This window comes from Danio rerio, chromosome 2 (assembly GCF_049306965.1).
Source record: "Danio rerio strain Tuebingen ecotype United States chromosome 2, GRCz12tu, whole genome shotgun sequence".
NCBI classification, from domain to species: Eukaryota; Metazoa; Chordata; class Actinopteri; order Cypriniformes; family Danionidae; genus Danio; species Danio rerio.
In genome coordinates, this window is record NC_133177.1 from 58,215,001 (window position 1) to 58,241,456 (window position 26,456).

At 38.4% G+C, this 26,456-nt stretch overlaps 1 protein-coding gene across 3 annotated transcripts in view; it reads left to right on the forward strand.

Annotated features, from left to right (window-relative positions):
• Positions 1-26,456, forward strand: part of LOC101885373 (potassium/sodium hyperpolarization-activated cyclic nucleotide-gated channel 2-like) — a 179,272-nt gene that overhangs the window by 37,498 nt on the left and 115,318 nt on the right. The gene's annotated exons all lie outside the window — the stretch shown is intronic.

Genomic DNA, 26,456 nt, shown 5'->3' on the forward strand with positions numbered 1-26,456 from the left:
TCTTGGTAATATTATAAGGAAACATAACATCTCTTTTGATTTTTATGCAGATGACTCTAAGGTGTACGTTCCCTTAAAATCTCAGAACTCCCTGCAGTCTCTAAATAATTGTCTTGAGGATATTAAATGTTGGATGGCGAAAAACTTCCTTCAACTTAATAATGACAAAACTGAGGTTATTATCTTCTGCCCCTCAAAAACAAGAATGTCTTATATTGGGGGCTTGGGAAGTCTTACACCGTATGTTAAATCGCAAGTAAAAAATCTAGGAGTTTTCTTTGATTCTGAGCTTTGTCTAGAAAAACAAATTAGCTCAGTGGTTAAGAATAGTTATTATCAGCTGAGGATCATCTCCAGACTCAAATCCATTCTTTCCTTTCAAGATCTGGAAAAGTTCATACATGCTTTTTTCACGTCCCGCCTAGACTATTGCCATTCCTTATATGTTGGTCTCCCTCAATCCTCATTGGCACGCTTGGTTGTTGGCAGTTGGTTTAAAATGCGGCAGCTAGACTTTTAACAGGCACCAAAAGACATGTTCATATCTCACCAGTTTTAGCATCCCTTCATTGGCTTCTTGTTAAACTGTTAGAATTCAGTTTAAGATACTTATTGTTTTTAAAGCACTGAATGGGCAAGCATCTTCTTATATATCAGAGCTGATTAACTTACAGTCAACTTCTCTGTCTCTTAGGTCCTCAAATAAAATTTTACTGCAAATTCCTTGGTCACGACTTAAATTGAAAGGAGATAGAGCCTTTGCAGTCGCTGCTCCTCGTTTGTGGAACCAGCTGCCACCGGATATTACGAGTGCTTCTTCTCTTTCTATTTTTAAGTTCAGACTTAAGACACATTTTTATTCTATTGCATTCCCAGGCTTTTAATCTTTATTGTGGTTGTTGCTGTAATACTTTTATTCCTATTATTACTTTTATTGTTATTTTTACTCTTTTAGAGTGTGTGCTATGGTTTTTGTTCAGCACTTTGGTCAGTGCCAAACTGAAGTGAATGTGCTTTATAAATAAACTTTACTTACTTACTATGAAGCTGAAGTCAGAGCTGAAGTCAGAACTATTCCCCCTCCTGTGAATGAACTTTTTAAAATATTTTCCAAATGATGTTTAACAGAGCGAGGAATTTTTTACAGTATTTCCTATAATGTTTCTTCTTCTGGAGTAAGTCTTTATTGTTTTATTTCGGCTAGAATAAAAGCAGTTTAATTTTTTATTTATTTATTTTAAGGTCAATATTATTAGCCCCCTTAAGCTATACTTGTTTTCGATTGTCTATGCAACAAAGCACTGTTATTCAGTTACTTGCCAGTAACTGAATAACAGTGCCTTCAGTACCTTTATCCGGGACCAGGCCATATCCTGAGCTGCTGCTGCGCTGATGGTCGTGGGGAGTGGAGAACATGAGTCTGATTCCAGCGACGCTCCAGGGACAGACGAGTCTTCGCTGAGGCCATCTTCCAGCCTAAACCACGGCGAATGAAGCTCTGCACAAGACTTTTGGCCAGCGGAGAAATTAAAATGGTCGTGCCCAACTGAGTCTGGTTCCCTCAAGGTTTTTTTTCTTCACTCCCATCAGATGAAGTTTTTTTTCCCTCTCCGCTGTCGCCACTGCCTCGCATGGTTCAGGATTGGTAGAGCTACGCATCGATGAATTTGCTCTTCAGTGTTTGAACTCTCAGTAATGATTAAATCACACTGAACTGAGCTAAACTGAACTGAACTGAACTTAAACACTAAAACCTGAACTACACTGTTCCAGTTACTATGACCATTTATGTGAAGCTGCTTTGACACAATCTACATTGTAAAAGCGCTATACAAATAAAGCTGAATTGAATTGAAAAAACTTGCCTAATGGCCTTATTTTAGTTACCTTAATTAACCTGGTTAAGCCTTTAAATGTCACTTTAAGCTGAATACTAGCATCTTGAAAAATAGCTAGTCAAATATTATTTACTATCATCATGGCAAAGATAAAAGAAATCAGTTATTAGAAATGAGTTATTAAAACTATAATTAGAAATGTGTTAAAAAAATCAATCCGTTAAACCTAAATTGGGGACAAAATATACAGGGTTGCTAATAATTCTGGAGGGCTAATAATTCTGACATCAAATGTACATTAAAAAAGATGTCTGGATGCAGACTCTGGTCTCAGCGTGTGGCGTGGAACGATACAGCACCCCGCAATGCTAACATTACAAATACTGCTCACAAAGCCAATATCCAAGTGTGGTAATCGAATTGAATGAAACTGAATCATATTAACCAGAATCTATTCGCTAATATTAGCTGATAGACATTGACCAGCTAAATGAAAATTCCCAGTTGGAGGCTGTCTGCTAGAGTGTAATAATGTCTAATAATGTTTATTGTTTCATTATGAAATTGATGAAAAGCATTGGGGTAGCGGCATGGCGGATCAGTGGTTAGCACTGTCGCCTGACAGCAAGAAGGTCGCTGGTTGGAGTCCCCGCTTTGCCAGTTGGCATTTTTGTGTGGAGTTTGTATGTTCTCCCCGTGTTGGGGTGGGTTTCGTCAGGGTGCTCCGGTTTTCCCCCACAGTCCAAAGATATGCGCTATAGGGGAATTAACTAAACTAAATTGGGCGTAGTGTACAGTATGCGTGTGAATGCGAGAGTGTATGGGTGTTTCCCAGTGCTGGGTTGCAGCTGGAAGCGCATCCGCTGTGTAAAGGATATGTTGGATAGGTTGGCGGTTCATTGCGCTGTGGTGACCCCAGGTGAATAAAAAGAGTAAGCCAAAGGAAAATGAATAAATCCCAAGGTCGGGTTTTGATCAGCCTGTGTTGATATGCATTTTGAGGTATCACATGAGAAACAAATGATTGAGGTGCCAAATTTTAAATAAAAATCTTGTTTTTACGCTGGCTTGAGGTGGTTTTGAGGCTGTGCGAAAAAGGGATAATGTGAATCATTTGAGATGAAAATGCTTTTTCTAAATGAGCTCTGAGGGAATAAACATTATACCCATGTGACTAAATCCTCTTGTTAAGTGGTGACGTGTTTGTGACGTATGTAATACTGTTTCCGCGTCCAAGCCGCCCCTCATTTGAGTGGAGAAATCATTCGTTTATGATCACGTTTTATTCCTATCACACATTAAAGTTAATTTAATAAAAAATCATAATGTACACAACAATCTCTGGGCTTGCTGCATAACAAATACCAAAAATTTAGCAATTTATAAAAAATTAATCACTTTCTGGGCATCGGATATTGGGCAGGGACATTTATACTGCGATCGTGATTTTCAAAAGCATTAAATCGCTTTGTAAACGTTTATTATTACCATTTCATGAGTCTCCCCATTCAGTTGAATAGAGCGCTTGAACCCGGAAGCCGCTTCGCGTGATGTGACACTTAACAAGCGGATATGCTTGTCTTGTTTACTGTTTGTTGCTAGGCTACCAATACCATGATCAGCCACTCTTAACAACTTGATGGAAATGCTCCTAATTTGCATTTGGGATTTTTATTTTTTATTTTTGCAAACTTTTTTTGCAAAAAAGAAGAGATTTGCTTTATGTTAGAATGGAAACCCATATCAAAGCCCACACGGATTCTGCGCATGCAGAAATCCACAGATTTCTGCAGATTTTTAGCCCATCATTGGGTCTATTTATTTACTTGTGTAAATGTGTGTAAACTTATATTTATTCAGTTTTTAAATTTGTTTCAATAATATTATTGACTAATATAAAAATGTTCATTTGATTAAAGATCATGATACTAATTTATGTGACAAAGTGGCTCAGTGGTTAGCACTGTCGCCTCACAGCAAGAAGGTCGCTGGTTTGAGTTCCGGCTGGACCATTTAACATTTCTGTGTGGAGTTTGCATGTTTTCCTCATGTTGGTGTGGGTTTCCTCCGAGTGGTCCGGTTTCCCCCAAAATCCAAACACATGCGCTATAGGTGGATTAAATAAACTAAATTGGCCATAGTGTATTTGTGTAAATGTCAATGTGAGAGTGTATGGGTGTTTCCCAGTACTGGCTCGCTGCTGAAAGGGCATCCATTCATTCATTCATTTTCTTTTCTGCTTAGTACCTTTATTAATCTGCGGTCGCCACAGCGAAATGAACAACCAACTTATCCAGGGTATATACATAACGGATGCCCTTCTAGCTGCAACCCATCACTGGGAAACACCCATACACTCTCATTTACACACATACAATACGGACAATTTAGCCTACCACATGTTTTTGGACTTGTGGTGGAAACCGGAGCACCCGGAGGAAACCCACACAGATACTGGAAGAACATGCAAACTCCACAAAGAATCGTCAACTGACCCAGCCAGGGTTTAAACCAGTGACCTTCTTGCTGTGAGGTGATTGTGTTACCCATTGCACCACTGTGCTGCCTAATAATAGTATTTTAGAGTAAATAACAAATAAGCAAGTGAAAAAATTTACTTTGTAACCTAAAATAAACTTTACTTTCAGCTGTTACCAGCATGTCATAATTGGTTATACAGTAATACAATACAGTAAAATGTAAAAAAAAAAAAAAAAAAAAAAAAAAAAAAAAAAAAAAAAAATATATATATATATATATATATATATATATATATATATATATATATATATATATATATATATATATATTTTTTTATATATATATTATATATATATTATATAATATATATATATATATATATATATATATATATATATATAATATTTAAAATATTATATATATATAATATTTATAATATATAATTTATAATATAATTTATAATTTATTTATTTATTATAATATAAATATGATTTATAATATAATTTATATAAATAATTATATAATTTATAATATTTAAAATATATATGTATATATATATATATACATATATATATATATATATATATATATATATATATATATATATATATATATATATATATATATATATATATATATATTATATATATATATATAAATATAAAATTTATATCTAAATATATATAAATAAATATATATTATATAATATATATATAAAAAAATATATATATATATATATAATATTTAAAATATTATATATATATATATATATATATATAATATTTATAATATATAATTTATAATATAATTTATAATTTATTTATTTATTATAATATAAATATAATTTATAATATAATTTATATAAATAATTATAAATATATATAAATATAAAATTTATATATATATATATATATATATATATATATATATATATATATATATATATATATATATATATATATATATATATATATATATATAAATTTTATATTTTATATTATATTAAGGTTAATTGGATTATATTTTAAAAGAAAATATGTTGATTTTTGTGGCTCAATGGTTAGCACTGTGGCCTCACAACAAGAAATTCTTTGGCCCAGATCTGGCCCACACAATCAGCTTTTGCTTGGCCCACATGCTGCAGTGAATTGCGGTGCATAACTGGACCAAGTCTGGCTTCCAGACAAGGGCCAAGCATGGACCATATGTGGGCCAAGTTTCAGCCAAGTTATTAACCTATAACTGAGCATGTACTGGGCCAAATATGTTGGTGTGTCACAACTGCAATAAAATTGATAAACCATTCATTTAGGCACACTATGGATGTGCTTTTTCTTGAAGCGACCTGATTGGTAGATTTTTTTTCCTTTATTTAAAAATAACAAAAATGCATTTTAAATGTGGGTCAAGACAAGACAAACATAGATGGCCCACATATCAATTATTAACATCTGGGCCAAATACTACATTTTACATCTGGCTCAAGTATTGTGTGCTGTCTTAAAGGGCCATGAAATCCCCTTGCTTCAGCAGGGTTTTTTCACACCTCTACTTTGATAAAAGTCAGGAAAGTGGGCGTGTCCAGCTCTGTTTAGGGGGGAGTGTCGGAGGAGGGAAAAGGGAGTAGTCTGTAAAAAATTGCATAAAAATGGGAGTGTCAATTTGGCCACGCGCTGATTTTCACAGAGACAAAACAAACACACAGACGCAGAATAGAAAGATAGTGACTGTGTTTACATGGACATCAGTATACGAATTATTTGTCAAATTATTAAATGGTGGACTTTAACTGCAGTTTGGCTCTTTCATTCAGGAATTTCTTTCATGCCCCTCTTGACAAACAAGATATTTCATTCGAGAAATTGCTGGAAGCGTGTATTTTTCATGCAATGTTTGTTACCGCACGGCGAACGAGAGAAAAAAAACCCCTCCACATTTCTCTGTAACTTACATGCAATCGGTAGGTAGCGTGAGAAAGCTGTGTGTGTTATTCCTGTCACAAAATGCGCCGAAAATCATCCACGACGGTAAGTTTGATTGTGGTGCTTACACGTTTACACTCAGAGAGCAGCATTTACAGCAGATTTTCAGTCGATAATATTGTAGTGATATTAACGTACTGTAAACTTTTTAAACTTGGAAATCATTTGACCAAGGTCCATCTTTAAACACTGAAAGAGTACTGCTGACAATAAGAACTAGCTTTGCCTGTGAATAAACAAACAAAGACCACTGATCACACATTTATCAAATCTGTAGAGACAGGACAATCAACACCAACTGGAGCCGCGTCTTTATTAAAAGGAGACGAGAGGCAAATCCGGATTGTACTATTTCCAGCCCTCGAGTAAGCAATGTTCCTGGGACACGTATTTCTGTTGAGCGTTGCGTGCACTGTAGTCCACACGTGATTCCAGCTGCGCTCTCATAGCGGGAAAATGAACACAACACCTTCACTGCAGCACATTATAAATGCAACACTGACGACCCGTATTTCCAAACAGTTCTTCTTCTCCCGCTTGGCAATACAACAGAATGTCTCTCTGCCGTCTGAACACTGTAACAGGTAAAAACAGTCTTCGAAGCTATCATGCATATTAATGAAGTTGCACCGCATACATAGTAGAGCGCGCTGATTGTTTTGAACTAAGTCTTACTCATGCATTAATGCAGCACACTCGGAGACGTCATAAGGTACTCCCAGGTACAGACGTCCCGTCTATACGCTGGAATACAAGCTAAGATCTCATGGCCGTGACACAGCTTCAAAAATTTGTTTCAAACTGGAAGTACGAATTTGCTTGAAATAACGCAAAAACAACCAATGTTCACTTTTTAGTGAAATATAGGTGTCCTAATAGTGTTTTTAGCAGTGTGGGACACATATGCGACTGTCAACAGCTCAAATCATATGTTTTGGTGTTTCATGACCCTTTAAGGACGGTGCCGCCTCTGCCAATGTTTGGCCCACAAGCTGTATGCCAGTGCCAGCTGAATGCCTGCTGTGCCAGATTTATGCCAAATCTGGGCCAGAGTTCTTTGCTAGAAAAAAAAGTGTTGAAAAAGTCAATTCTACACAATTCTTTTTGCAGTTTTGTTTTAAAGGGCACCTAGGTTACCCCTTTTTTCAGATTTAATATAAGTCTTTTGCGTCTCTAGAATGTGTATATAAAGTTTCAGATCTAAATACCCATCAGATTTTTTATTATACCTTTTACAAGATGCTGTTTTATACTGATTTCCAGCAGGGGGTGGTTTTGTCGTACTGCGCCTTTAAGACGAGTCTTTCCCGCCCACTATTTCTACATGCCTCCTCCCTCAGCTGCGTCAGACAACAGACAGACTTAAAGGAAGAAGGTCTCACGTAGCGTTTATGAGATACTACAGTAAGAACTAACCTTTACTAATCAGTATTGTGAACTTGCATTGATGAGTCACACACACACACACACACACACACACACACAAACACACACACACACGCACGCACGCAGGCAGGCAGGCAGGCAGACAGACAGAGCGCGCTTAGCTTAGTTAAGGCTAACCTCAAGTACTGTGTGGATATCTGTTATTCTAATGTACAAAATAAACCTGATTTAACTTCCACAAACCGGGATTGAAGCGTCTTCTTTTATAATTGTTCTGACACGCGGCTGTGCTGATGAAGTAAAGCTGAAGTAAAACGCTGTAATTAATTACACACAAACTCTGTTTTAAAACACTTCAAACATGTGAAACTCACTCTTAATCACATTTGATGATGATTGCTGATCCTAGTGAACAGAACAGAGCTTTTATTCCCGGTTGCTTTGCGTATGTCTGCCTGGTCTTGTTGACATATACACGTGACTACCGGAACATGTTAATGCGCGCAGTTGTCAATCAATTCGGTGGGCGGGGGGATCGCACACCTACGTAATGGTGCGATCGATTTGAAAACAGCTCCAATTGGCCGACCCTTTTTTTTTGTAGTTAAATTGAAAAAAAAAGAGGACTGGGTGTGTTCATATCACCCCAGTATGACGGTCTATACACTATACCAACACACAGATCTGTCCAAACAGCTTGAAAAGCAGATTTTTTACCATAGGTGCCCTTTAAAACGTTTAGATTTTTTAAAAGTGAATAAATAAATGAAGCATTTTGATGTTAAGCATCTCTGAGCACTGTCTGAGACGCTGCTGAGCTGAAAAGAAGACACAAATGATTAGAGATTACTGAAGTCTTCTTCTCTGGAGGAGCATCAGAGAAGTGGCAGACTCTCATCGCTCCTGTAAATAAGATATGAAACCTGTGACAGAGATCAGTGCAGAATTCATCGGAGAGTTTCCCCTGGATTGAGTGATTTTCCCAGGTTTTCCTGTCGTCTTGTCTTATATCATTGTATATTATGTAGGTTGATACAGCTTGGCTCTGTTGAAGTGTGTGATGAAACTGTGTGTAAGAGTGTGTTGTTGTTGGGTTCTGGGCTGTTTGGTGTGGCTGAGATGAGACGGGAGGATGGCGGTGGAGATAAAAGTGTGTGTGTGTGTGTGTGTGTGTGTGTGTGTAAACGTTCAGGTTTAGAGATGTGCCAAAGCAGCTGTGCTCTTTGTACATCTCTCAAACAGACATGAAAGAACCTGTTTAGAGGGCCAGACACCACACAGACTCACACACAAACACAGACAGACAGCCAACTAGACGGACACACAAATACACTCGCACACTGCTGATTTGAGAAAGAAAACACACTGAAATGAATGGTTGGTTGTTGTTTATTCACTCCAGTATATTCTTTCATGCAATAGTGAGTCTTAAAGGGTTGAGTTTCTTAAATATCAGACAAGTTTGCACTTGGCTGACAGGGAAGATTCTCAGAAAGTTCTGGCAAGGATTTCTCAAAGTTCAGTATAGATGTTCCTCCAATAACATGACAGAATGTGTGTTTAAAGGTCTCTCTTGTCTCGTTTTTCTCATTTCTGTAGGCTCCAAACGTGTTGTTGTTGGTTTAGTTAAGAAATGCAACTTCTAAATGAAAAAGTAGATAGTTTTGAATAAAATATGTCACATTGACACCAGATGAGACCTGTGTCATGCTAGTTACCAGCTACTTATTTCAAAGTGCTCACCATCAATCACACGGTGACGTCCGCAATTCCAACACAGGCTCCGACTGAAAACGTAGCCCAATATACATTTCTGGAGACTGTGAATTATGCAGCCAGAAGTACGTATGGCTGCATTTCATTTTTTAAACGATTGCTACATGACGCTGTTCCTTTTCGCGCTTACCAGCTGACCGCTTACCTCAGTATGGACGGCTTTCCCGCTGTAACCAATTTGCCCCGTTAGCTGCATATACATCGGCATACTTAAGACACAGAGACGAGTTGACCACGACGAAGGGGTTCGAGTGTGGTGAAGAACGGTTCCAGAGAGCAGGTAAGACAAAAACAGAATCTAAAAAATAAAATAAACAAGTAAATAACATGGTTAGGATGAGGTAAAATCTAAAAAAACATGCTAAAGCACAGTTCGCGCCCGCGCTGTTCTCGCGTTACCCCACCAGAGGCCGCTGTCCGACTGACCGGATGATTGACTGCGCGACCGGCCAATACACGGTGAGCTGAGTGGACAAACAGGTTGCAGCGGGGAAGCCCTCCACAAGGAGGTAAGCGGTCAGCCGGCCGGCCGGCAAGCGTGAAAGGGAACAGCGTCACACCGCCCCGCAGCGTTCGCTTGGAAAAAAATTAATTCAGCCGTACGTACCTCCCGGGACGTATTCCGCTGTCTCCAGAAACGTCCGCGAGACTACGTTTTCAGAATGAGCTTGGGTTGTGTTTCCCAGTACTGGGTCACGGCTGGAAGGGCATCGGCTGCGTAAAACATATGCTGGAATCAGAGGTCACATTAGACTTTGTCATTGTCCGTCATTTTGACGGAGAGGGTTGTAAAAATTCCGTCATAACCTGTTATTGACCGTCAATTAATTTGAATATTTTTTAATCGCTTTTTTCATTCATATTTTGATAATGAACTTGTACGACGAGCATATAGGCTAAATTATTCATTTATTTATTTGACAAATGAACAATAACTCATATCTGCCTTAACTGATATCCTCCTCCTGCGTCAACCTGAACTGGGTGCTTGCCTGTGCGTAATCAAGCGCGTCAGGAGAGACTGGTGCAGAGGCAGTTATCATTAAATTCTGTGTCTTTGCCTTGGAAAGTCGACTTCTCGTGACAGTTTTAAATTTGTTCTGGAGGCTGAAGCCGCGTTCTGCTGCCACACTGGAGAGTCCTTGCCAGAAGCGGCCTGGACTCTACAGACAGACTTGGGCCAGATATGGTTAACAGGAATCGGGCTAGTGCTTTACAGCCGCATCACAAACACATGTGCGGGAGCGAGTTGCAGGCCATACTCGGCCTGGATATCACTCGCCGATGCCGAGTCAGAGCCGGAGGCGCCGAATGGCAGCCGAGCTTGGGCCGATTACTACCTGCTGTCTGAGTAGCGCAACTTCAGCCAGCGTTTTGTAGTTAGGAAACATTTCTCCTAAGGAAGTGATCTGAAGTTTGTTGGATTTTCTAAATGTGGGATTTCCTGATCCTGCAAGCACTCGTTTCACCGGGAAAAAATACTGCATCATGCGCTCCTTCAGCACCAGGGGCGCGGCTTCACCCCTCTGCGTTTGGTAGTGCATGGTGCTCACAACGCACTCCAAACCACCTGACCTCCTTGTTGCCGCTTGGTTGGCCCGTAACAACAGCTGTCGGCTACTTCTTTTGTCTGTTTGTTCTTCATCGTCCACTGCATCACTTCCTCTTTTTTCACCTTTATTATTAATATCGCAACTATTTGGCCGTTTAAAGAAACTTCTCACACTCAGCTGCTGTGAGATTTTTGCAACTGTACGCAGCGGTGACAAAGAGGAGACAAAACAAGGGCAATCGCCATCAGCTGGACAGGAGTGGGAATTAACGTAGACCAGGATTTTTCAAAGTCTAAGACAGTGGGCCTCCCTTTCGACACAACTTATCCATTGGCGCCCCCCTCCTCCCAAACACACACGCACACACACGCGCACACGTACACACACACACACACACACACACACACACACACACACACACACACACACACACACACACACACACACACAAAAAAAAAAATTCTGGAGGTTTTCCTGCTACCTCATCATGCTTGGTTTGAAGGTGTCGCCGAAGTTTAGCAGGTCTCATGCTGTCATTAGCCAAAATATCTTGTATCTCGTAAATCCTAAACTCAAATACTGATCATCATATCGTCGTCTTTTGGGTTTAAGCCCTGAACTTGAAGGCTTTGAATAGGGGGGTCTCAGAAACCGATCCATTGTATTAGCAGGCATATACCTGTATTGGCTGGCTAGCCAAACAGAAGCGAATTCACAGCTATGGCCTTCTGGGTAAAAAAGGTTTTCTTATTTTAGTCGTATTATTTTTTTTTAGCTTTGTTTTTTAAAACGTTTAAAAATAATAAAAAATACATATAACAATTAAACTTAATAATGATATTTTTATTATATAATATTTTTTCCCGCGCCTCCCCTGACATGCTCTGGCGCCCCCCAGGGGAGGCGCGCCTCACACTTTGAAAACCCCTGACGTAGACTAACCATGTTCCGTACACTTTACGCTATTCAGCGCATTCAAACGACCACTCCTCCGTAATTGAAAGCCAGATAAGCATGCTTATGTGTTCATTCTCTGGGGAAATACCTATTGCACAATCCAAATCTTGATTGATGTCTTTTGGACCAGTAGTTTTTGAGAAAAGATGGGAAAAGTACCGCCTTCGCATGTGTACGGAAAATGATAGGTATTAACGGTGTTCCGTACACGACTAAAATAGTGTTCCGTACAGGGCGCATAACTTTAATTGACAAAAATGGGCATTGTTTGAAGTCTTATTAAAATCTTGTGTTAAAATATACTATTAATGTGTTTAACTTGAAGTGAATTATATATTTAATAACTCTTTTATGAAAGTTTGAAATAAAATCGCTTCATAATCATTTAATTTTTATATCATGTTTATTATATTATACCATGACAATTTAAAATATTAAAACATTAAATTCATGCACATTAACACTAACTTGACTGACCTTTTATGAATATAAACATCATCACTGCACAAAGAGGATCCAAACAGCGTTTGCAGCCTGTCTCTCAGGCTCTCTCTGGCGGAGAGTTGCGACATGCGGTCATCACCCTCAACTGATGTTTAAATATCCCCATTTCAAAGCATTTATTCAACAAAAGATAATGTATTTAACAATTTGTGATAACATAATATTCACTTCATAAAGACTGTAATACCGTGTGATGCATACATTAAATGCAAAAGCATATTGTCGGGGCTTTAAATGTCTCCCCTCCCAGGCGACACTCGCACTTGAAGCTTGCCCACTGTCTATTTTCAAGCGCATTAGGTGGACGTAGCAAACTTACTGAAGTTACTCGGAAACTTATAGTAGGAAGGTCTCTGTTGTGCTTGGGGCTGAAAGAGTGAGAAATAAAGATTACACAGATATATAGCTTGCCTACGACCCGTAAGTATTTATTCAGAGATTAGCGTTAAAAGGTCATCTGTACGGAACATCGTTGTGTACGGAAAATGTTTAGTCTACGTTACAGCTACAAATTACAATACATCCCCCTCAGCACAATCCATCAAAATTCAATCAATCAATTCAGTCACTGCTGAAAAAAATCCGTCAATGACAGAAAATATTCGGTTAACGCGACCTCTGGCTGGAATAGTTGGTGGTTCATTCCACTGTGGTGACCCATGATAAATAAGGGACTCAGCTGAATGAAAATGAATGTTTTTGCAGAACCGTTTGTTTGATGTGTTGAGTGTTGTTGTGTAACCGATGCTCGGTCTCCGTGGATACTGAAGGTTGGTGATGATGTCATTAGTGGCATTAAGGTTGCTGTACCTCCAGAGATCAGAGAATGAGGAGACAGAGAGAATCAGAGATGACGGTCAGAGAAAGAGAAGAGAGAGAGAAATATCCAGCCCAGGCTCACTTGAAATATGTGCATTAGTCTAGGCCTGTCATGATATCTATTTTTTGTCGTATGATATATTGCAGGAAAATATATTGCGATAAGCGATACTATTGCCATTTTAAGACCATTTTGCCACACATTATATAATGCCAGAATGACAATATAATATCACAATGCAAGTACACACTTCCAAAGAACACATCACATTTCATTCTTAAGTAGTAAACTTTAATGTCTCTGACAGGACATTTGTTATGGGCATCACCATATTGCTGCAGACATTTTATAGAAACAAGCTATAAAAACAATACAAAATACAACACTTCCAAAATTTATAATGCTAATAAAGATAGGGGGCGAGGCAGTGGCGCAGTAGGTAGTGCTGATGCCTCACAGCAAGAACCTCGGCTCAGTTGGCATTTCTGTGTGGAGTTTGCTTGTTCTCCCTGCCTTCGCGTGGGTTTCCTCCGGGTGCTCCGGTTTCCCCCACAGTCCAAAGACATGCGGTACAGGTGAATTGGGTAGGCTAAATTGTCCGTAGTGTATGAGTGTGTGTGTGTGAATGTGTGTGTGGATGTTTCCCAGAGATGGGTTGCGGCAGGAAGGGCATTCGCTGCGTAAAAACTTGCCGGATAAGTTGGCGGTTCATTCCGCTGTGGCGACCCCGGATTAATAAAGGGACTAAGCCGACAAGAAAATGAATGAATGAATAAAGATAGGCTCTGTACCTACTTGAACAGGAACAAAGGATTTCTTACAACGCTTTAACCTACTCTTTGGGACTTTATGGGCTCTATTTTGACGGCCCAGGGCAATCCCAGGAATCCACTTTTGCTAATATAACAAATGACCACCTGTCAGTCACTTTGTTCGCAGCATGAATAGGCACTGTGATCTGTGTCTATTCCCACAGCTGGTGGAGGAGACGAGAGTTCGGTTGGAGTTCACTGTAGTGCATACATTTTCATTGTTTTCACAGCAAAATCCTCACCGCGTGTGCGGATTTAGGAGACATTTATGCAGAATGCATCTTTGCACCTAAAAATGCCAAACGCAGCGCTCAGGAACAGATTAAAACAGTTGTTATGTGAACTTGCTAAAGTAAGAAAGCCTGCAATGCTTGCCCCGCCTTTGTGCTCTTCTTATTGGCCCACTGCTCTAAAATGGAACGCGAATGATTGGTTAACATCAGCCGTCAATCACTCAGTCAATGCCTTCTGCCTTCAGATGACAGGAGCTACAACCGCGAAAATGTGAAGCGCTGAAGATGAGAGAATGAAAATAACACTGACAGATTTACCTAAAGTTACTAATAATGACACATCTTACTAGTGATCATGTGCTGAATGTTAATCCACCATTTACACTTTTCCAAGAGTGGATAAAAGACTTCCAGTGGCTTCAAGTCCCCTATGAAAATTACTAAAATTATTCAATGTAAAGTCTTTGGGACGGAGTTTGCAGGGAACAGAGTTTGCCACTGAATCTGCACATTTTAAGCGCGAGGTGTGCTGTAAAATCCTTTATTTAATCCTCTCGATGCTGTCACCCGTGCAAGCGGCAGCTATATGTAACATTTAACACAGCTCATGAAAAGACCGTTATTGCTATTAATATGACATGCAAATGTGGCATGTGTGTGTTGTTGCAATAGATTATTGGTTCCTTTTTTTATTATCGGAAGCGTATTTTATTTTGAAAAGTGGTTTAAAGGAAATGGACATGACGAACAATTAATTACTTTCCTTTACCTTCAATAGTTTGCATTCTTCTTATTTCAGTGTTTATAGTTTCGATAGTGTTCTCTTTACACCCATGTGAAAAATAATATAGGTATTTATAAGTGAGTATGACCGCGTAGGCGCGAGATGATAGCTGACGTAGTTTCCGGTGCGCGCTCACTTTGTGAGATGGCGTCCGACAGACAGGTGCGTTTTTCGGCTCCTCTTATAAATGCCTATATTATTACATTGATATGGATGTTTAGATTATTCAGCATCTTCAGTAAGGTTAACTATTGTATCATTATTGTGAAGGAAACAGATTTGGATCATAATTGAGTGTGGAGCGTTTCATATAAGTTAAGTTTATTGAGCACAATAGCTAGTCCAAATTAAATTCTGTATATGTTTATTATTATTATTTTTTTCATTACATATAAATTGTATATGTAAAATGTAAATTAGGACTTTAATTATATCGGCTTGACACTTTATATTTATTTTTGAGAAGGTTTATGTTGCATATCTGCATTTTTTTTCTGTAAAAATGAGAACAAATGGGTTTAAAAATTGTGCACTGATCAACAGACATTGCTGTGCTGTGAAGATTTATTGGACTGATGTCTGTTATATGCTTTATAATACAGGTATGTTACGAATCACAATTTAATGTATTTTATCCCTGCTGAAAAATCCAGCTTTAACCAGCCTAGGCTGATTGGCTGGTTTTAGCTGGTCGACCAGGCTGGTTTTAGAGGGGTTTTGGCCATTTCCAGGCTGGTTTCCAGCCATTTCCAGCCTGGTCTTAGCTGGTCAGGCTGGGAGATGACCAGCTAAAACTAGCTTGACCAGCCTAGCCAGGCTGGGAGCTCAGCCAAAACCAGCTATGTCCTGCTTAAACCAGGCTGGTCAAGCTGGTTTTAGCTGGATTTAGCTGGTTATTTTCCAGCCTGACAAGCTAAGACCAGGCTGGAAATGGCTGGAAACCAGCCTGGAAATGGCCAAAACCCCTCTAAAACCAGCCTGGTCAACCAGCTAAAACCAGCCAACCAGCCTAGGCTGGTTTAAGCTGGATTTTTCAGCAGGGATGTATTGTTTTTATTTATTTTTAGTGAAGTTTATTTATAAGCAAATTTTGAGAGGATCACGTACTTATGATTGTTCACAGCTGTTCCAACTTTAGCTAATGACTGATTATCCAATCAGACGATCCTTAACTCACTATAAATAACCAGACTATTCTCGTCTCAATAATTTCGTCTTGAAGAAACCCCCCACCCAACCCTACTTTCCCTCCTTTCAAACGGGCGTCATGGTGGCCAGTGATTAGCGCTGTTGCCTCACAGCAAGAATGCCCCTGGTTTAATTCCTTTCCAAACCAGACGGCATTTCTGTGCGGAGTTTGCATTACTCCAAATACTTTAGCTAAACTCTGAGTACACCTTTCAGCATCCATATCTGACACTTAGCTACAACAAGCAAGAGGGGGAGTCATCGAGATCTACCTGAGCTCAAACTCCCCTTTGCCTTGCAACGGGAGGGAGCCCAGGGCTCGAGGATCTTATAAGCTCAGGGCTCTCTCCTGGGACAGCACACCAAACTAGCTTTACTATCAATCATCAGCTAAGTGTGAACTCTTGAAACATGGTTATTGTGCTCATGCACTCACTTTGTGAGATGGCGTACGACAGACAGACATTGCTGTGCTGTGAAGATTTATTGGACTGATGTCTGTTGTATGCTTTATGATACAGAGAGAGACACCAGAATAAACTCAAGTTCGACCACATTGCTGTATGGATCCTTTCATTTAAACTGACAAACACAACGCAGAAGGACATCCATTACACACATAATAAGTTAAATATCAGTATAAATGTGAGGCGGGGTGATGGATCGCGATGCCGACTCAGCATTGTAAAGTTTGTCGGCCATCTGCGATGGATCATGGCATCGTCTATCAGCCCAACCCTAATTCCTACTGAAGCCTCAATTTCGCTTTTAAAAATGGCAGCCGCATGAAGACATATGTCATGTTTACCAGCGAACAACCACCAGATGACGCTGGTAAACATTCACACACAAACATTCACACTCATTGAACTACATGTCTGCCATGTTATGGACTACAACCCCCAGTCATGCCACACACACACAACTGTTTCCAGATCCACGCTGATTGCACTCTCACAGCTGAAGCCACTCACACAATGATTATTTGGACTATTTAAACCCCTCTTTTCCACACACATGTTGCTGAGTCTTGTTCACTGTAAAGTAGCATTACAACGCGTTTTCCTTGTCTTGTTTTCCTGTGTTTTGAACCTAGCCTTGTTTATTTAGTTATCCTTGTCTGCCGCCTGCCTTTCGACCTCTTGCTTGTTAAATTGACTACGATTCTGGATTGTCCTCACACACCTCCCTGCTGAAAAATCCAGCTTAAACCAGCCTAGGCTGGTTGGCTGGTTTTAGCTGGTTGACCAGCCTGGTTTTAGAGGGGTTTTGGCCATTTCCAGACTGGTTTCCAGCCCGGTCTTAGCTGGTCAGGCTGGAAAATTACCAGCCAAATCCAGCTAAAACCAGCTTGACCAGCCTGGTTTAAGCTGGATATAGCTGGTTTTGGCTGGACTCCCAGCTTGGCTAGGCTGGTCAAGCTGGTTTTAGCTGGTCATCTCCCAGCCTGACCAGCTAAGACCAGGCTGGAAATGGCTGGAAACCAGCCTGGAAGTGGCCAAAACCCCTCTAAAACCAGCCTGATCGACCAGCTAAAACCAGCCTAGGCTGGTTTAAGCTGGATTTTTCAGCAGGGCTGTTTGCACCCGTATTGACCACTGCTTGCCTTACTGTGAATAAACCTGCATATTGGATCTTACCTTCTGTTGTGAGTGTTACTCCCCGTCGTTACAACATAACTCTTAAAATAGTCGCCATTTCTCTTTTTTTAACCGTTGTCCAAACTCTTGAGTTTGAGTTTTGAGGCTAATGCTAAAAGAGAAACATTCGGTACAGATCCCTGTTCCATGCTCACCCAAGACACTTGTTCTTTAAATGACCTTTATGGATTTAAATTCATGTCATTCTGTGTAATATAACACTTGAGATCGATGTGAACTTGCGCTGTAATTGATACACGCAAAAAAGGCGAATAATTTAAGCCCAGTGTACAATTAAAGCCACCCAGAGTTGAACAATCGCGACAACCCGAGCTGAATGTGTCAGGCAGGAGCAGCGTGTTTCTGCAGAGACACAGAGGACACGGGAAGCAGATGAAATGCAGAGAGGATGCTGGGATAGACGTTGGCCTCTGGAGAGCGTCTACATCCAGTACTTGACAACTCGTATCATTAGTGAGCGCATACAGAAACACACCATCCATCTTCTGCTCGCCGCTTTCTAAAGCAGTCCATCCATCTTAATGATCTTACTCCACATGCGGAAACTTCTGGCAGCGTCTGAAGGCATGAACGTTTTTTTTTTTTGCCAGCCGTTGAGAGTGTGTTTACAGGACGTGGATCATGATGGATGTTCACAGCAGAACGTTTTACAGAGAAGCCATTAGTGATCTTCTCAATGGTGTGGTGCTGAAGACTCTAGGCTGAAAATCACACTGCTAATAATTAGCATGGATGGAGGTGACATGTCCCCAGCAATATCCACCGGTTATTGAATTATGCCCAGCTATAATTTAATAAAAACTAGTCAACTCTGCTTAACTGAGATGTGCAGAAAGGGTTAAATTTGCCATGAGTGCCATTAATGAAGTTAAGGTTGTCCTTTCTTTTCCTCTATCGTGATGTCCTGAGACAAATGTAGGGCAGTGCATGATTTTGTCCTTTGGGAAATGATTGGATGGTTGAAAGATGGATGTTACTAACAATATAAAGGAAGATTGACAAATGGATGGATGGAATTAACACTCCCTTATAACCAGTCCCTAAAGGACTGATAATCCTGCCCTAAAATACTCATAGCCCCACCCTAAAAACTGATGGCCTCTCCCTAAAGGACTGATAGCTTCGCCCTAAATTACTCATAGTCCCACCCTAAATTACTTATAATCCTGCCCTAAAATACTCATTGCCCCGCCCTAAATGACAGATAGTCCTGCCCTAAATTACTCATAGTCCCGCCCTAAATGACGGATAGTCTCGCCCTAAATTACTCCAGTACCGCCCTAAATGACGGATAGTCCTGCCCTAAATTACTCATAGTCCCGCCCTAAATGACGGATAGTCCCGCCCTAAATTACTCATAGTCCCGCCCTAAAGGACTGATAATCCTGCCCTAAAATACTCATAGCCCCACCCTAAAAACTGATGGCCTCTCCCTAAAGGACTGATAGCTTCGCCCTAAATTACTCATAGTCCCACCCTAAATTACTTATAATCCTGCCCTAAAATACTTATTGCCCCACCCTAAATGACAGATAGTCCTGCCCTAAATTACTCATAGTCCCGCCCTAAATGACGGATAGTCTCGCCCTAAATTACTCCAGTCCCGCCCTAAATGACGGATAGTCCTGCCCTAAATTACTCATAGTCCCGCCCTAAATGACGGATAGTCCCGCCCTAAATTACTCATAGTCCCGCCCTAAATGACGGATAGTCCTGCCCTAAATTACTCATAGTCCCGCCCTAAATGCCGGATAGTCCTGCCCTAAATTACTCATAGTCCCGCCAAATGACGGATAGTCCTGCCCTAAATTATTCATAGTCCCGCCCTAAATGACATGACATTACATTACATAACATCCTGGATCTCTGGAACTGAAATTGCAACCTAGTTGTTTTGCAAAAGAATCTTTTTGAAAGTTTATCACCTGCACTGGACTTTTGGGACATTTTGAAATGTTTTAAGTGAATGTTTTATTTTCATTTTTATTTTATTTGTACATTGTTCCTTTAGAGTGTTCATTCGTTGCAATTTTTGAAGCTCTATAGGGAGAAGTTAATTGGTTTAAGAAGGGAAATCTTGATTATATGTTAAATAATAATACAATTTTAATATTGTATTATTATCTTACACTTATAAACCTTTACTATAGTATTGTTATTAGTATACTAGTATTATATTATTGTTATAATAGTAACCAAAATATAATATTAGCCCTTAACAATAGAAAAACAGAAAAATAACATAATATTAACTTACCTTATTAGTGATATAGCCATAAAACCCCGTGAAGAAAGAGAAGTGTTATTAGAGAGTGTAAATAAGATTGAGGTCATTAGATAAGTGTGAAAAAAAAACAACTAGAATTTGTTTTATTTATTTTTATTATTATTATTTTTTTATATTTCTGTGAACATTTTACAATACAATCTTTTATTATTCTTACCTCTGTGTCCGAGTCCTTCACTGTTGTTGTATCTTCTCTCTCTTTGGAGGAATTTAGACTTCTGAGCATCTGGTCCATTGATTAAAAGCTTAGAATACATTGTGTATCGAGGGTTACATACCAAAAAGTGGTATGAAATGAGGCTGTGGTGTTGACACGATGCTCAGATGGTACTAATGTGCCCAAAGTGTGCCAAGAAAATCTCCCTCACACCATTACACCACCAGCAGCCTGAACCATTGATACAAGGAAGAATGGATCCATGCTTTCATGTTGTTGACACCAAATTCTGATCTGACCTTTTGAATGTTGCAGCATTCTCATCAGACCAGGCAACGTTTCTCCAATCTTCTATTGTCCAGTTTTGGTGAGCCTGTGTGAATTGTAGCCTCAGTTTCCTGTTCTTAGCTGACAGGAGTGGCCCCCGGTGTGGTCTTCTGCTGCTGTAGCCCATCCGCCTCAAGGTTGGATGTGTTGTGTGTTCAGAGATGCTCTTCTGCAGACCTCGGGGTACTGAGTGCTTATTTGAGTTACTGTTGCATTTCTATCAGCTGGATCCAGTCTGGCCATTCTCCTCTGACCTCTGGCATCAACGAGGCATTTGCGCCCACAGAACTGCCGCTCACTGGATATTTACTTTTTTTCAGACCATTCTCTCTAAACCCTAGAGATGGTTGTGCGTGAAAATCCCAGTAGATCAACAGTTTCCGAAATACTCAGATCAGCCCGTCTGGCACCAACAACCATGCCACGTTCAAAGTCACTGAAATGCCTTTTCTTCCCCATTCTGATGCTCGATTTGAACTGCAGCAAATCGTCTTGACCATGTCTACATCCTAAATGCATTGAGTTGCTGCCATGTGATTGGCTGAGTAGAAATGCGTGTTGACGAGCAGTTAGACGGGTGTACCTAATAAAGTGGCCGCCGAGTGTATGCTTGTCTGTTTGTGTGTGCATAGGTGTGTAAGTGTTTAGTTGTGTCTGTGCTTGCAGGTAAATGTGAGACTGTGTGTGTTTGTTGACTTATATGTGTAAGTGGCTTAAACACAGTGTACTATTTCTCTCCTTCTGAGAAAACCCCCCTCCAGAGTCCCAGAGGAGTCTTCAGTCCTCTGGGAAGCACTGGCGTTATCTGGACCTGGAGGACTTTCCGAGTGCTCACATTATGAGATGCTTCCCGGAAAGCACTTTAATCAAGCTTAACTGCTCTTTATTCCCCATGTGGGCTCGTTTTGTAATCGTAATGTAGAACATTTAACGGCATGTAATGCGGTTTAGATTATTATCAGCACAGGCTCCTGAACTTTAGGATCGTCTTCCGAATGAATGCCCGACATCCTCTTTAGTTTCATTCAGCAGCCGCCTTTTAAAGAGCTTTAAAAGTGACTAGGGGCTGTTACTTGTGCTTTCTATGTCTTAGTGTACAACTTAAAAATGTCTTAATGAGGTTGTGGACTGAAAAAGTCAAAATTCTTGTATATTCTTGACATAAAAAGTCTCTAATTGTGCTCTAAAATATCCTGTAAAGCCTGCTCGAAAGTCTAAAGCAGCTATATTGAAGGTAAAATCTACAAAACAGACAAGTTGTGAAATAGGTTTCTTTATTTTGCATAATATCAAGGCTAAACTCCGCCTCCATAGAAAAAAAAACACCCCTACATCACTCCCTGTTTAGCTCCGCCCACTACTTCATCATTGCTGCCGGTTTGCTCCACCCACTGCTTTTATATCACTGTCTGATTAGCTCCAACCACTGCTTCTGTCACTGCCTGTTTAGCTCTGCCCACTGCTTCTACATCCATTCCTGTTTAGCTCCACCCACTGCTTCTACATATCTGCCTGTTCAGCTCCATCCACTGCTTCTACATCCATTCCTGTTTAGCTCCGCCCACTGCTTCTACATATATTCCTGTTTAGCTCCACCCACTGCTTCTACATATCTGCCTGTTCAGCTCCATCCACTGCTTCTACATCTATTTCTGTTTAGCTCCGCCCACTGCTTCTTTATGACGGTCTTTTTAGCTTCGCCCAATGCTTTCTGCGTCACTGCCTGTTTAGCTCCACCCACTGCTACTACATTTCTGCCTGTTTAGCTCCACCCATGGCTCCCTAACTCTGCTTGTTTAGCTCCACCCACTGCTTTTACATAATTTTCTGGTTAGCTCCACCCACTGCTTCTACATCCATTCCTGTTTAGCTCAGCCCACTGCTTCTACACCTATTCCTGTTTAGCTCCGCCCACTGCTTCTACACCTATTCCTGTTTAGCTCCACCCACTGCTTCTACATCCATTCCTGTTTAGCTCAGCCCACTGCTTCTACACCTATTCCTGTTTAGCTCTGCCCACTCGTTCAACATCCATTCCTGTTTAGTTTTACCCACTGCTTCTACATCTCAACCTGTTTAGCTCCTCCTGCAGCATCTACATATCTGCCTGTTTAGCTCCACCCACTGCTTAATATTTACCTGTTTATCTCCACCCACTGCTTCTACACATCAGCCTTAGCTCCACCCACTGCTACATATTTACCCGTTCATCTCCACCCACTGCTTCTACATCTATTTCTATTTAGCTCCACCCACTGCTTCTACATCTATCCCTGTTTAGCTCCACCCACTGCTTCTACATCTATTCATGTTTAGCTCCACCCACTGCTTCTACATCACTGCTTGTGTAACCCCACCCACTGCTTTTACATCTGTTCCTGTTTAGCTCCGCCCACTGCTTCTACATATTTTCCTGTTTAGCTCCACCCACTGCTTCTACATCTATTCATGTTTAGCTCCGCCCACTGCTTCTACATATTTTCCTGTTTAGCTCCACCCACTGATTCTACATCTATTCCTGTTGAGCTTTGCCCACTGCTTCTACATCCATTCCTGTTAATCTCCGCCCACGGCATCTACATATCTGCCTGTTTAGCTCCACCTACGGCTACATATTTACCTGTTTATCTCCACCCACTGCTCCTACACAATTGTCTGTTTAGCTCCCTCCACTGCTACACATTTACCTGTTTAGCTCCACCCACTGCTTCTACATCAATTCATGTTTAGCTCCGCCCACTGCTTCTACATATACTCCTGTTTAGCTTTGCCCACTGCTTCTACATCCATTCCTGTTTAGCTCCGCCCACTGCTTCTACATCTTTTCCTGTTTAGCTCCACCCACTGCTTCTACATCACTGCTTGTGTAACCACACCCACTGCTTTTACATCTATTCCTGTTTAGCACCGCCCACTGCTTCAACATCCATTCCTGTTTAGTTCCACCCACTACTTCTACATCTTAACCTGTTTAGCTCCGCCCGCAGCATCTACATATCTGCCTGTTTAGCTCCATCCACTACTACATATTTACCTGTTTAACTCCACCCACTGCTTCTATATCACTGTTTGTTTAGCTCCGCCCCTTCTCCTACATCTCTGTCAGTTTATCTCCGCCCACACTGCTCTTACATCTTTGTTTAGCTCTGCCCAATACTTCTACATAGTAAACGCCCTATGGAACGGCCCCTCAAAAGGTCAGAGGTCAAGAGGGGACTAATAATAACCTCTTTGTGTCACACAATCCAAAATGTGCTCCTGCTTTCCTCCACATCTCAATATATATATATATATATATATACTGTATATACCAGATAGACACACATACACAGTATCATCACCCTAGGAAGCTTTTCCACTTGACTGCCACATTCATTTTCGAGATGATAAAAAGCGCACTGACTCGGACGTGGAGATGAATGTATCGGTGACGGGATGTTGGATTGTCTTGGTCGAGATTAAAAACATATATTACAGCGTGTGCATCTGGAGTGTGTGTGTGTGTGTGTCGTCGCGAGCACTGCTGTATGTTCAGATAAGCTTTTTGTAAATAGAGTCAGAACAGGCTGGCGGCCCCAATGCACTATTACAGGCAGTCTGATATTGGCAGAGCTTATCCGCTGCAGGGCCACGCTTCTGTACGCCTAATGAATGCCTTCCCAGATACTTGCTCTATCACTGCAGACCAGGGCATGAATGAATGAGCCAATGAATGAGAGAGCCGTCAAGAAAGTGTCTCTGATCCTCTGCGGCTCATTCGCTCATGCTTTCTTTGCCTTTCTGGCATATGACTTTTCTCACTTTCATTATACTGTTTGCAATTGAAATGTATTGTAGTTAAGCACATGGTGGGCTGAGTCATAAGTTCTGAACTAACTTTATTTATTTATTTATTTTATTCTACTTATTTTTAAAAAATATTGTTTTATTTTAGTAATCTTTATTTACATTTTTTAATATTTAATTTATTTTCAAATTTTTGTATTTATTGATTTATTATAACTATTATTTTTACCATTGATAATAATAATAATAATAATAATAATAATAATAATAATAATAATAATTATAATATTAATAATAAAATAATAATAATAAAAATAAGAACGTTTACAAAATATAACATTTAACAACAATTATTATTATGATGATTATTATTATTATTATTATTATTATTATTATCATTATTATTATTATTATTATCATTATTATTATTATCATTATTGTTATTTTTATTAATATTATATTATTATTATTATTAATAATATTAATAATAATAACAATACACATTAGAACATTTATTACTATTATTATTATTGAAATAATATTTTAGTTAACTTTAATATTTGCTTTATATTCATTAATGTTTAATTAATTAATTTATTCTTTGTTTGTATAATAATAATAATAATAATAAATATTTTAACATTTATTACTATTTTTTTTGAAGTATTGTTTTATTTGTAATATTCTTTTTTATATTACATTTAATTTTATTCAGCTAGTTTATTTTAATATTTAAATGATATTCAATTTATATATTTATTATATGTATTATTATTATTGTTATTATTATTATTATTTTTATTATTATTATTAGAGTAATGTTTATTAATGTTATTATTATTAATATTGTTATTCTTATTATTATCATTACTCTTATTATTATTGAATGTTGTTTAATTTTTACTAAATTTTCTTTTAATATAATTTATTTTATTCAGCTATTTTATTTGAATATTTACATTTAAAATGTTGGATTTATTATATATATATATATATATATATATATATATATATATATATATATATATATATATATATATATATATATATATATATATATATATATATATATATATATATATATAAATTCATATTTATTGTTCTAATATTTATTATGATCATAATTATAATAAATATTAAAACAATTTATATTATTAATATTATTTTTATTATTATTATTGAGACATTATTTCATTTTTTAATCATCTTCATTTTAAACTTTATTTTATTCAGGTAGTTTATTTAAATAATTAATCTGTTCAAAACATTTTATTCATTTATTTATTGTTATTGTTATTATTATTAATATTGATAAAAAATTATAATGCATATTAGAAAATTTAGCTGTTGTTGTTGTTGTTGTTATTATTATTATTATTATTATTATTATTATTATTGAAATAGTATCTTGGTTTTTCATATTTATTTTAATTTTTTTTTTTCAGCTACTTTATCTAAATAATTAATCCATGTTCAAAATGTTGGATTTATTTACTATTATTATTATTATTATTATTATTATTATTATTATTATTGATAGTAGTAGTAGTAGTAATAATAAAAAAATAATAATAATGATAATAATAATAATAATAATAATAATAATAATAATGCATAGAACATTTAGTTATTATTATTATTATTTTTATTGATATTATTATTATTCCTCTTATTGAAATATAATTTTAGTTGTTATATATATTTAAAAATGTTTATTATATTCAACTAGTTTATTTTAACATTTCATTTATATTAAAAAATTTGGATTTATTTGTCACTTTTCTCCATCTTGCTCTTTAATTATGTCATTGAAATTCAGTATTCAGTTATTTGTTCTTGTTATTTATTCATTATCTTTATATTAACTGTATTTAATTGTAATTGTATGAATAGTATTTAGGTAAATGTATTAATGGCATTTTTA